At 45.6% G+C, this 13587-nt stretch overlaps 1 protein-coding gene across 2 annotated transcripts in view; it reads right to left on the minus strand.

The window, feature by feature from the left end:
- The window catches only part of LOC129853131 (EGF-like repeat and discoidin I-like domain-containing protein 3), a 234777-nt gene that overhangs the window by 104506 nt on the left and 116684 nt on the right, over window positions 1-13587 (minus strand). The gene's annotated exons all lie outside the window — the stretch shown is intronic.

Here is a 13587-nt window from a genome sequence, read left to right on the forward strand (position 1 = left end):
GAAAAGAGTCAGGTCACCTTGACACGTGTTCAAACTAATGACATTGATCTGGTTCATCTCCTAAATGTTTCCCTCATTTAGAGGGCCCTTCTGGTCATTCTGCAACCCATCCACTTCCACAGGAGCCATGAGTCTCTTCTCTAAGTCCTCCACCAAAAAGAGAGCCCTCAGACTGGCTCCAAAGGAACTCCAACTATTCTGCCTGGACAACATCATCACCACAGTCAACAGACCCAAGCAGGGTTTATATACCATCAATGCTCCAGAGCTAAAGTGGAGAGGCATGACACCAATATGGCTCAAATGAAATCACCCAAAGTGTAAGAATCCTTTTTACTGAGGATCTGCTAAGCAGCATGTCCAGGTACTTTAGCAGCATTTTAACAGCCGCATCTGTGGATTGTATACCCTGCCAACGCTTTTCAAAGACAAAATGCTTCTTGTGCTGAACTTGGGAGTGCTTCTTTTTGTTGTGTCCATTATAATGCACACCGTGTCAAAGATGTAATTTCTTAAGCAAAATCAAACAATTGGGCCTCATCCCAGAAATTCTTAAAAATATTAATTAAAAACATGGGAGAGTTGAAAACAAATTGAAAACGAGCTACATACTGTAGATTCCTCACATGCCCATCGTAGTGAGTGAATGTGAACCAAGGAATGGCACATTTTGGCTACTCTTACATCAGTACCTGGAAGCATAAACCGCATTGTTTCGATTTGAACAAGAACAGACAACAGCCCTCGACTGTCAGGTGTTTAGCACCTTCCCTCCTTTTAATAATTGCTAGTCTGTGTGCAAAAACATCTGTTTTGCTCTCAAAGGACACAACAGTTTGTAAGTTTCCACCTACCTCACGCTGTAGTCAATTAGAGTGACATGATGCATGGGAATGGAACGATTTGACCATGTAGCAATAATAACTGTACGTTTTGGGATTGATTTATCGTCCGGAGAAATGCAGTTATGCTACGTAAATTAGTCTTCTTCAAATGCAACTCCACAACAAATAATGGGCGCTTTGTATATGTAATGCAACTAGAACATTTCAGATTGTCTGACTAATCATATCAAACTAAAACAAAATGTCATTCTCTTTTCAAAATAGACCAACTCAATGTGCTACATCTCAACCATTCACCCCTGTGTTTCAGGTGAAGGGGAACCCTGCGGGGGACTGGAAGGGTTAAAAGGGGGAACAGCCCAGCTTCGTCTGTACCCCTGGTTTTAGTGCTTCTCTAACTACTTTGGGCTTAATGCTATTTTTAGTGTTTTGCTCAGGCGTGCATTAACAGGCTGCTATGACACTGCTTTGCAAAGCATCTTTAAGGCCTTTGCCCACAGCGTTCTCGAGCCTCTCCAACTCACAGCTATGCATGACTGCAAAATATTAGGCGAGAGCTTCCACGCTGTGCAAAAACACTGCTGAGTAGAGGCACTCTTATTAGGCGAATAAACCAGCATGTCATCGAGCTAGGCTTAAGCATGAAGGTGTCATGTGTTTTCAGACCTGCTGCGTACGCTTAGTCTGTGATGAGTGATTTTCTTCAGCCACCAACTTCACATAATTGCACATAATTACAGATATGTATTTTTCTAACTGAGGATGAATTTTAAGACCTGGGTAGGTAAAAAGCTTCTTACGACTGCTCACCCTTTGGATGTTTCCACACTTGTTCCCTTTCAGCCAATTTTTGTGAACTCAGTGCCGTCCAAAGTAACTTACACCCCTCAAAAGATCTGGAGAGATGGTCTGAGTTCTGTTCGCGTGAAGTCTCAAATCAAAATCAAATCAATCAAAATGTATATGTCACATGCTTCGTGAACAACAGGTGTAGACTAACAGTGAAATGCTTAATTAGAGATCCTTTTCCAATAATGCAGAGTTAAGATGAAGATACATTTTCTAAAATAAAAATAGTGACAAAAGGAAAAAATACACAGTGAATAACAAAAACAAGTATTGTTATTGTAACAGGGACTACTGTACCAGTACCGAGTCGATGTGCAGGGGTACGAGGTAATTGAGGTAGCTACATACATAGTAGGGGTAAGGTGACGAGGCAACAGGATAGATAATAGACTGAGCTGTAGCAGCAGCGTATGTGGAGTAGTAGCAGCAGCGTATGTGGAGTAGTAGCAGCAGCGTATGTGGAGTAGTAGTAGCAGCGTATGTGGAGTAGTAGTAGCAGCGTATGTGGTGTAGTAGCAGCAGCGTATGTGGAGTAGTAGCAGCAGCGTATGTGGAGTAGTAGCAGCAGCGTATGTGGTGAGTGTGAAAGTGCGGGTGTGTGCGGGGGTGGTCAGTATGCATGTGAGCGCATTTTATACTGTATGTGTGTGGGTATATGTAGTGTGTGTGTGTGTGTGTTTGTGTGTGCGTATGTGTGTGTTGGGGTGTCAGTGTAAGTATGTGTGAGTGTTTGGGTAGAGTCCAGTGCGTGTGCTTAGAGTCAATGAATGAGAGTTAGTTCAAATAAGGGTCAATGCAGGTAGTCCGGGCAGCCATTAAATTAGCTATATAGAAGACTTGTTTAGCAGTCTTACATGCTGACCAGACCAGACACATCACGTGCGTGAGAGTTGCAAAATAAATGTACATATACATATTATTCAATCATTGCACCCACACTGCTTGCGAGCGTCTGCATGGCCAGGCGTTAAAATAGAACATCATTCTATTTGTGACGCTCAACGCGCTGCAAGTCCTGCCTCTCAAATCTCCTCATTGGTTTTTAGGAGCATATACCCATCTGGATGAATGAAAGATGAGCGTAAAGTTGGTTGCCAACCGCCATATAAAGTCCAAAGAAGAAAAATAAGCCTGAAGGAAGGAGGAAAGATGATGAGAAGCTAATTCGGTTTACCGTTTTATCTGTGGATTAATTGTCGGAGTAGAGGACCTTGTGCATTTCAGGAAAAATAAGCAACCCAATTTATATCCCAGGATAAATTAGCTCACAACAGCAAGCAATTTCCATAAATGTTTCATGTTTATTCGACCTGTCCCTGTGCAGTATTAGAGAGAACAGTCTATGGCTTGGGTAGCTGGAGTCTGACAATTTTTTGGGCCTTCCTCTGACACCGCCTGGCATAGAGGTCCTGGATGGCAGGGAAATCGGCTCCAGTGATGTACTGGGCTGGGCTGGGCTGTACTGGGATGTACTCACCACCCTTTGTAGCGCCTAGCGTGCCTTGCTGTTGTTGCCGTACCAAGCGGTGATGCAGCCATTCAAGATGCTCTCAATCGTGCAGCTGTATAACATTTACAGCTTGGAGTGCAATAGAGATTGCATCATCTCTGGATCTGTTGGGGTGGTATACAAATTGGAGTGGGTCCAGGGTGTCTGGGATGATGGTGTTGATGTGAGCCAAGACCAGCCTTCAAAACATGTCATGGCTATAAATGAGTGCTCCGGGGAGATAGTCAATTAGGCAGGTTACCTTGGCGTTATGAGCATTGGGACTACGGTGGTCCACTTGAAACAAGTTGGTATTACAGACAGGGTCAGGGATAGGTTGAACATGTCAAGGATGTCAGATGGTGCTCTTATGCATGGAAGCGAGCATAGAAGGCATTTCACTCTTATGTTAAGCTCACGCCACTCGACAGCTGGTGGCTGGGTTTCCCTTTTTCAAATCGGTGATAGTTTGCAAGCCCTGCCAGATCCGTCGTGTGTCAGCCAGCGTAGTGGGATTTGATCTTACTCATATATTGACACTTTGCCAGTTTGATGGCTCTTCGGAGGTTGTAGTCGGATTTCTTATAAGTGTCCGGATTAGTGTCCTGCTCCTTGAAAGCGGGACACAGTGCGGCTGTTGCCTGTAATCCATGGCTTCTGGTTGGGGTATGTACGTACCATCACTGTGGGGACGGCGTTGTCAATACACTTATTAACGAAGCCGGTGACTGATGTGGTATACTCCTCAATGTTATAGGATGAATCCCTGAACATATTCCAATCTGTGCTAGCAAAACAGTCCTGTAGCTTAGAATCCACATCATCGGACCACTTCCGTATTGAGCGCATCACTGGCATTTCCTGTTTGAGTTTTTGCTTGTAAGTAGGAGGAAAGAGTTAATATCTGATTTTCCCAAGGAAGAGTAAGGGAGGGCCTTGTGTGTGTTTCTGTGTGTGGAATAAAGGTAATCTAGAGTGTTGTCACCTCTAGTTGAACAGGTGACATTCTGATAAAATTTAGGTAAAACTGATTTCAGATCCCTTGCATTAAAATCACTGGTCACGAGAAACGCTGCCTCTGAATGTGCATTTTCTTGTTTGCTTATGACCCCATACAGCTACTTGAGTGTGATCTTAGTGCCAGCATCAGTTTGTGGTTGTAATATAGATTCAAACTCTCTTGGTAAATAGTATGGTATGCCTCTTATCATGAGGTATTCGAATGCTGTTGTTATACACACATACAGCTGTTGTTAACAAAGCAACACACCGCTCCTCCCTTAGTTTTACCAGAGTCTGCCGTCAGATCTTGATGCGTAGAAAAACCAGCAAGATGTATATCCATGTACTCGTTCAGCCACGACTCTGAGAAACATAGAATATTGCAGTTTTTCAGATCATGTTGATAGGATAGTCTCAAACAGAGCTCATCCAGTTTGTTCTCCAGTGATTGCTAGTTCACCAATAAACAGGTGGTCATTGGAGGTGTATTTGCTCTCTGACGTAGTCTCAAAAGGATGCCGCCTCGCCTGCCTCCCGCTGCTTCCTCTTTCAAGTACAGGGGATTAGGGTCTGGACTGGGATAAGGAGAAAGTCCAGAGCTGCCAACTCGTTGAAGCAGAAATGTTTTCCAAATCGAGGTTAGTGATCGCTGTTCTGTCCATAGGAAATGATGGTGGAGACATTACAGTGCAGTACCTCATAATAAAAAAGAGTAAAACAGGTTTAGAAATTTTTGCAAATGTATTAAAAGTAAAAACAGAAATACCTTATTTACATAAGTATTCAGACACTTTGCCATGAGACTCGAAATTGAGCTCAGGTACATCCTGTTTATTTTGAACATCCTTGAGATGTTTCTACAACTCGATTGGAGTCCAGCTGTGGTAAATTCAATTGATGAAACATGATTTGGAAAAGCACACATCTGTCTCTGTCACGATCGTGTGGCGGATTGACGGACCAAAATGCAGCAGTTGGAAAATAAGCCATCTTCTTTATTAAACAACACGAAGATGAACACGACACAAAACTCTATACAAACTAACAAAACAACAAAACGACCGTGAAGCTACAAACGTTGTGCACATACATACAGGCTACAAACGTTCTACATAGACAATTACCCACAACCAATGAGAGCCTATGGCTACCCTAAATAAGGCTCCCAATCAGAGACAACCGAAATCAGCTGTCTCTAATTGGGAACTCATTCAGGTAACCATAGACTCTCCTAGATAACTAACCAACATAGACAACGCTAGACATCTACACTCAACACAAAACCATCTACTACACCCCATAACCCCTTTACCATATAAACACCCAACACCAACAAAACTTAAACATTCCCCATGTCACACCCTGACCTAACTAAAATAATAAAGAAAACAAAGAATACTAAGGCCAGGGCGTGACATAACCCCCCCCTTGAGGCGCGAACTCCGGGCGCACCATACACAGTCTAGGGGAGGGTCTGGGTGGGCTTCCCTCCACGGTGGCGGCTCCGGCTCTGGTCGCGGTCCCCACGTCACCACAGTACCTAACCACCTCCTAGGCTTCCTCCAAACGACCCCCCTCCACATTAACCCCATTGTATTAAGGGGCAGTTCCGGACTAAGGGACAGCTCCGGACTAAGGTCCAGTACCAGGGTAAGGGGCAGTACCAGGATCAGGGGCAGTACCAGGATCAGGGGCAGTACCAGGGTAAGGGGCAGCACCAGGGTAAGGGGCAGCACCAGGGTAAGGGGCAGCACCAGGGTAAGGGGCAGCACCAGGGTAAGGGGCAGCTCCAGGGTAAGGGGCAGCTCCGGACTGATGAATGGCAGCTCCGGACTGAGGGACTGCAGCTCCGGACTGAGGGACTGCAGCTCCGGACTGAGGGACGGCCCATGGCTGGCTGACAGATCTGGCTGCTCATGGCTGGCTAACGGATCTGGCTGCTCATGGCTGGCTAACTGATCTGGCTGCTCATGGCTGGCTAACTGATCTGGCTGCTCATGGCTGGCTGACGGATCTGGCTGCTCATGGCTGGCTGACGGATCTGGCTGCTCATGGCTGGCTGACGGATCTGGCTGCTCATGGCTAGCTGACGGATCTGGCTGCTCATGGCTAGCTGACGGATCTGGCTGCTCATGGCTAGCTGACGGATCTGGCTGCTCATGGCTAGCTGACGGATCTGGCTGCTCATGGCTAGCTGACGGATCTGGCTGCTCATGGCTAGCTGACGGATCTGGCTGCTCATGGCTAGCTGACGGATCTGGCTGCTCATGGCTGGCTGACGGATCTGGCTGCTCATGGCTGGCTGACGGATCTGGCTGCTCATGGCTGGCTGACGGATCTGGCTGCTCATGGCTGGCTGACGGATCTGGCTGCTCATGGCTGGCTGACGGATCTGGCAGATCCTGTCTGGTTGGCGGCTCTGGCAGATCCTGTCTGGTTGGCGGCTCTGGCAGATCCTGTCTGGTTGGCGGCTCTGGCAGATCCTGTCTGACGGACGGCTCTAGCGGCTCCTGTCTGGCTGGCGGCTCTAGCGGCTCCTGTCTGGCGGACGGCTCAGTGGGCTCATGGCAGACGGGCGGCTTTGCAGGCTCATGGCAGACGGGCGGCTTTGCAGGCTCATTGCAGACGGATGGCTCAGATGGCGCTGGGGAGACGGATGGCTCAGATGGCGCTGGGGAGACGGATGGCTCAGATGGCGCTGGGGAGACGGGCAGTTCAGTCATTGCTGTGCAGACGGCAGACTCCTGCCGGCTGAGGCGCACTGTAGGCCTGGTGCGTGGTGCCGGGACTGGTGGCACCGGGCTGGGGACACGCATCTCAGGGCTAGTGCGGGGAGCAGCAACAGGACGCACAGGACTCTGGGGACACACAGGAGGCTTGGTGCGTGGTTTAGACACTGGTGGTAAAGGGCTGGAGACACGCACCATATAGCTAGTGCGTGGAGGAGGCACTGGTGGTACTGGGTTGGGGCGGGGAGGTGGCGCCGGAAATACCGGACCGTGCAGGCGTACTGGCTCCCTTGAACGCCGAGCCTGCCCAACCTTACCTGGTTCTATGCTCCCCGTCGCCTGACCAGTGCGGAGAGGTGGAATAACCCGCACCGGCCTATGTAGGCGAACCGGGGACACCATGCGTAAGGCTGGTGCCATGTACGCCGGCCCGAGGAGACGCACTGGTGACCAGATGCGTTGGGCCGGCTTCATGACATACGGCTCAACGCTCAGTCTAGCCCGGCCGATACGTGGAGCCGAAATGTACCGAACCGGGCTATGCACGCGTACAGGAGACACCGTGCGCTCTACTGTGTAACACGGTGTCTGCCCGTACTCTCGCTCTCCACGGTAAGTAAAGGAGTAGGCGCAGGTCTCCTACCTGACTTCGCCACACTCCCTTTAAGGCCCCCCCCAAGAAATTTTTGGGTTGTACTCACGGGTTTCCAGCCTTGTCTCCGTGCTGCCTCCTCATATCGCCTCCTCTCGGCTTTCGCTGCCTCCAGCTCTTCACGAGAGAGGCGATATTCTCCAGGTTGAGCCCAAGGTCCATCTCCTTCCAATTCCTCCTCCCAACTCCAGAAATCCTGTGTAGGTAGGTCCTGTTGCCGCCTTCCATGCCGCTTGGTCCTATGGTGGGTAATTCTGTCACGATCGTGTGGCGGATTGACGGACCAAAATGCAGCAGTTGGAAAATAAGCCATCTTCTTTATTAAACAACACGAAGATGAACACGACACAAAACTCTATACAAACTAACAAAACAACAAAACGACCCTGAAGCTACAAACGTTGTGCACATACATACAGGCTACAAACGTTCTACATAGACAATTACCCACAACCAATGAGAGCCTATGGCTACCCTAAATAAGGCTCCCAATCAGAGACAAACGAAATCAGCTGTCTCTAATTGGGAACTCATTCAGGTAACCATAGACTCTCCTAGATAACTAACCAACATAGACAACGCTAGACATCTACACTCAACACAAAACCATCTACTACACCCCATAACCCCTTTACCATATAAACACCCAACACCAACAAAACTTAAACATTCCCCATGTCACACCCTGACCTAACTAAAATAATAAAGAAAACAAAGAATACTAAGGCCAGGGCGTGACAGTCTCTTTAGGGTCCCACAGTTGACAGTGCATGTCAGAGCAAAAACCAAGCCATGAGGTCGAAGGAATTGTCCGTAGAGCTCAGAGACAGGATTATGTCGAGCCACAGATCTGGGAAAGGGTACACTAACATTTCTGCAGCATTGAAGGTCCCCAAGAACACAGTGGCCTCCATCATTCTTAAATGGAAGAAGTTTATGCCACCAAGACTTCCTAGAGCTGGCTGCACTGCCAAACTGAGGAATTGGGGGAGAAGGGCCTTGGTCTGGAAGGTGACCAAGAACCCAATGGTCACTCTGGCAGAGCTCCAGAGTTTCTCTGTGGAGATGGGAAAACCTTCCAGAAGGACAAACACTCCACCAATTAGGCCTTTATGGTAGAGTGCCGGACGGAAGACACTCCTTAGTAAAAGCCACATGACAGCCACCTTGAAGTTTGCCAAGAGTAATCCAAAGCACTCTCAGACTATGAGAAACAAGAATATCTGGTCTGATGAAACCAAGATGGAACTCTTTGGCCTGAATGCCAAGCGTCACATCTGGAGGAAACCTGGCACCACCTCTATGGTGAAGCATGGTGGTGGCAGTGTTAATTGTACTATACTGATTCTGTTTTACAAGTTTTTCATTGAGAGTACTTTAACTTTTTGTGTTTTTTGTTGGTTTGGCAATTCCACTGTCAGCCAGAGAAATATGCTGAGAAGGATTATCACCACAGCAATGAAGGTACTTGAAGTCAAACAGAAAGGCCTGGATGAGATCTTTAAGGTCAGGGCCCTCCACAAAGCTCACAAAATAATTTTAGACTCAAGCCACCTCCTGTACCTGGACTTTGAACTACTCCCCTCTGGGCGCAGGTATAGGGCACCCCTCAGCAGGAAAAACAGAACTAGACAATAATTTGTGCCAGGTGTGATATCCCTCCTAAATAGCTCGGGCTAATGTTCCTATCGACCCAGTAAGGCCAGCAGGCTAGTCTCTTTTTATTGGTATGTAACTGTTATGAAAGTCGTAATGTCAATTTGTTTTGTTATTTAAACACCACTTTAAACGTGTACATGACACTGCACCAACATTTCCCCATGGTGACAATAAAGTCAGTAAAGTAAAGTAAGCATCATGCTGTGGGGATGTTTTCAGTGGCAGGGACCAGGAGACTAGTCAGGATCGAGGGAACGATGAACGGAGCAAAGCACAGAGAGATCCTTGATGATAACCTTCTCATAAGTGCACAGGACCTCACACTGGGGTGAAGGTTCACCTTCCAACAGGTCAATAACCCTAAGCACACAGCCAAGACAACGCAGGAGTGGCTTCTAGACAAGTCTCTGAATGTCCTTGAGTGGCCCAGCCAGTGCCCTGACTTGAACCTGATCGAACATCTCTGGAGAGACCTGAAAATAGCTGTGCAGCAACGCTCCTCATCCAACCTGACAGCGCTTGAGAGGATCTGCAGAGAAGAATGGGAGAAACTCCCCAAATACAGGTGTACCAAGCTTGTAGCATCATACCCAAGAAGACTCAAGGCTGTAATCACTGCCAAAAGGTGCTTCAACAAAGTGCTGACTGAAGCGTCTGAATACTTCAGTAAATAATATATTTCTGCTATTTATTTTAATACATTTGCAAAAATGTCTTAACCAGTTTTTGCTTTGTCATTATGGGTTATTGTGTGAAGATTGATACATTTTAAAATAAGGCTGTATTGTAACAAAATGTGGAAAAAGTCAAGGGGTCTGAATACTTAATGCACCTGTATGCACAAAAAAGTTAAGATCAGCATAAAAAAAGAAAAGAAAACATAGCAGAATTGCTATCCACTGCAACGCCATCTTCACATGTTGAAACGTGGTCCGGTTCCCTTTTTTAGTGCAATGTGATCACAAAGATCTCCAGGTTCGGTTGTCATTATTTCAGCAGCACACACTAGGATACTGCAAAACTGTTTCCTGTCATAACCCCTCACATTGGTATAACAAAATAGAGATGATGTGCAGGTTGGCAGACAAAATGATGTTTAGATAACTTGTTTGCAACGTGATCTATAGCAGGTTGGGATTTTGTCATGAACTTGTTCTGGATGCAGCACTGCAGAGTGAGTAGTCACTAGTTGGCAAAGCCACAAAGTCCTTAAAGATTTTTGTTTTCAGGAATTTTTATAATATAGTCAATTTTGTCTTTGCAGCTGGCCCAATAAATATCATCATACTGATTTATAGGGCAACAAAAGCACTTCATAGTAATTCAGTTATTCATCTGCTATTTATCCTGTTACCAAACCTACCCCTCAATGGCTAACACAGATGCATACATGAACATATACGTCACCTAGCTCTTATTAGAAACCTCACTTAAACATTTGCATTTTTAAAAGGAAGTCACAGTAGAAGCCAGGGTTAAACTTCTTGTTGTCTGTGTGGGTCTTTGGAGGGTAACAACAAAGAGAATAATGAAACATTGTGGAGTGGTTAAGTTTACAGTCTATTGTTTTAATGCATCATTTGTTTTAATTAGAATGTCTTCCAGCTTTTGCCAGACAACAGATAAGTAACAGATGACGATTAGGTAACCCTCTTTCTTACATGTATTTTTGGCTATGCCAGACACGGTCAATTATTATTCATGGCTATAACAATGATGTTGACTGATTTAGTTTTTCCTCTTCATCGTAGAATAAGTTGCTACAATTACTATTCCAAAGCTATCTTATTTCTTCAGATTTTCCACAGTAGCTAACATTCTCAGAAAGACATTCTCAGTTAGGAGATATTTTAAGACTAAGCTTATATCAGTGCAATGTGTGCAGGTCAACAGCAAATACTGCACAACTTAGTCACTAACTTGTCTTGGTGACTAATGTATAAGAAATGATAACATCCAATGCCGGGATTTGCCAAAGGTGGTATAACTAGAAATGTAACTGAACATACAGGACATGGGTATATTTAAACATATAGGCTCGAAATTTAAGTGAGTGTTGATATACCTGCATTCAAAGCATGCTGACAGCATATGACACAACTATATTCCTTTGTTTATCTAGGTAATCGGTATGTGAGATGAACTGGGTGTCAACTGAATGTGTCACAGTGAGTACAGTATGCTTAACTGATGTCTACTCGCTTTGGTCAGCATGTTGACAAAACTGTCCACTTTTTAGAAGACTCCTCAAACAGGGAGCACAATGAATCTACATGTTTTAGCCTTGGGCACTGACCAATAGGATGTGTCACGAAACACTATCCTGCAGGGTTAGCCTGCAGCACTAGTCATCAAAGTCTGTGATATGATGTTTTGGCCGAAAGGTGAAAGTCACAAGATGAAAAACACAAATACAAACCCTGTGAACCTGTGTAGCCTGGAGCGTAAAGAGACCCTTCTTATCAAGTAATAAATACTGTTGTGGGAGACGCAATGGCAATTTTGAAAACACCAACAGCAGATCCAGTTGCTGTAACAACGTAGCTAGGGAAGCAGGGAGCCGGTGATGTCAGAAGGTTTGTCCTCAGAAAGAGTCTATCTCTCTGTGTGTGTGTGTGTGTGTGTGTGTGTGTGTGTGTGTGTGTGTGTGTGTGTGTGTGTGTGTGTGTGTGTGTGTGTGTGTGTGTGTGTGTGTGTGTGTGTGTGTGTGTGTGTGTGTGTGTGTAATGAGTGGTGGACAGCCTTGGGGACACCATCCCTGTCTGTATTCCAGTCTGATAACTCACTCCATTCTCTTTCTCTGGTTGATTCATCATCAAACAGTTCAAAGACTGTATGTTCTGGGTGTTTCTCAATATGCATACTACAGTGCTCCACACTTTCATGCTCCAAGTGCATTCTCTTGAGTACGTTCTTGTGAGGACGAGAGTGTGGAGAACGCATAAAACATTTCATTTGATGGCCTCCCGAGTGGCGCAGCGGTCTAAGGCACTGTATCGCAGTGCTTGAGGCGTCACTACAGACACGGATTTGATAGCAGGTTATGTCACAGCCAGCCGTGACCAGGAGACCAATGAGGCAGCGCACAATTGTCCCAGCGCCGCCTGGGTTAGGGGAGGGTTTGGCCGGACACGCTCTAGTGACTCCTTGTGACTCCTTGTGCATGATTCAAAATATGTATAAACAGAGCACGCATTTGAGAAGTGCCCTCCCTGCTCCGTTTTGCATACATTGATTTTAATTCATACTCCGACCCTCCGTGCTCCAATTTGCGTGCTCGGAGCACGGTAGTATGCATTTTGAGAAACACCCTATGTGTCCTATGGTCATAAGTCCACCTGCTGTATATTAGGGGTAGTATGGTAAGAACTTATCCTGGCATACCAGAAGGTCAATCCATTGAAAGAGCAAATGAGTGCATTGGCAAGTGAGAGATGTCAGTGTCTCCAAAAGGCTTTTGTGTTTGCTCAAATCTGGTATCTCTACTCCATCTGTGCTCTTGTCAGCTTTGCCTGGTCGTCTGCCTCTACAAACAGAAAACTATTGATGGAAAAAGGTTATTTTCTAAATAACCTATCTTTTTTGGGAGAGAAGAAATAGCTTCTTTGCTCAAATTTTAACTAAAAGAATGAAATGGTTTGAGGGGACCGGTGAGGGAACCTGTCTTATCAAAGATTAGTATTAAAGTGATTGCTAAGCATTGCTAATGCTCCATTGTGTTGACATACAATCCCAATTTCATTTGCAGGTTGGCAATCTCTGGCCAATCCCCTGGATTCAAAGCCATGAATACTAATGTTTACCAAAGGCTGCCTTTCTGTGGTACACCGCAGAAACCCTCTCAATCTTGTTATGCCAGAGCAGGGAATCTGTTTTTCCTTCATCCTTTCATCCCTCAATCAAAAGACGGTTTGGGTGGAATAAAAAAAAAGCACATCACAGGATAAACTTATGACACCTATATTCATGACAAGTTTTAACAAGGATTCTTTTTCTGAGCGGCGTCCGTAACTCAGAGTTCAATAATGTCGAAACAATATGCCTGTTTTTTTTCTCTTTTCCTGTCGCTCTCTATATTCTGTTATTTAATCTTCACTACAAAGAACTTGACTTCTAAGGCTTATTTATTTTAGCATGTTTTTTCCCCCTTGACATTACCTACCCTTTATGTTATGACTCGATTTGGCACCTGGATTTGTATAATAGTCCTAATGTATAGCTGATATGATTAACCACCATTTTTTGTAATTAGAATGCCATTTTAATGCCAGATATCCGAGTTAGTGTTGTGAACACAGATCCTACAGTTGAGCATATATTAAAATATAAAAGCGCTATTCCAGTCCCCCCCCCCCAGTGTAC

Source organism: Salvelinus fontinalis, chromosome 4, assembly GCF_029448725.1.
Source record: "Salvelinus fontinalis isolate EN_2023a chromosome 4, ASM2944872v1, whole genome shotgun sequence".
In the NCBI taxonomy this organism is placed as follows: domain Eukaryota; kingdom Metazoa; phylum Chordata; class Actinopteri; order Salmoniformes; family Salmonidae; genus Salvelinus; species Salvelinus fontinalis.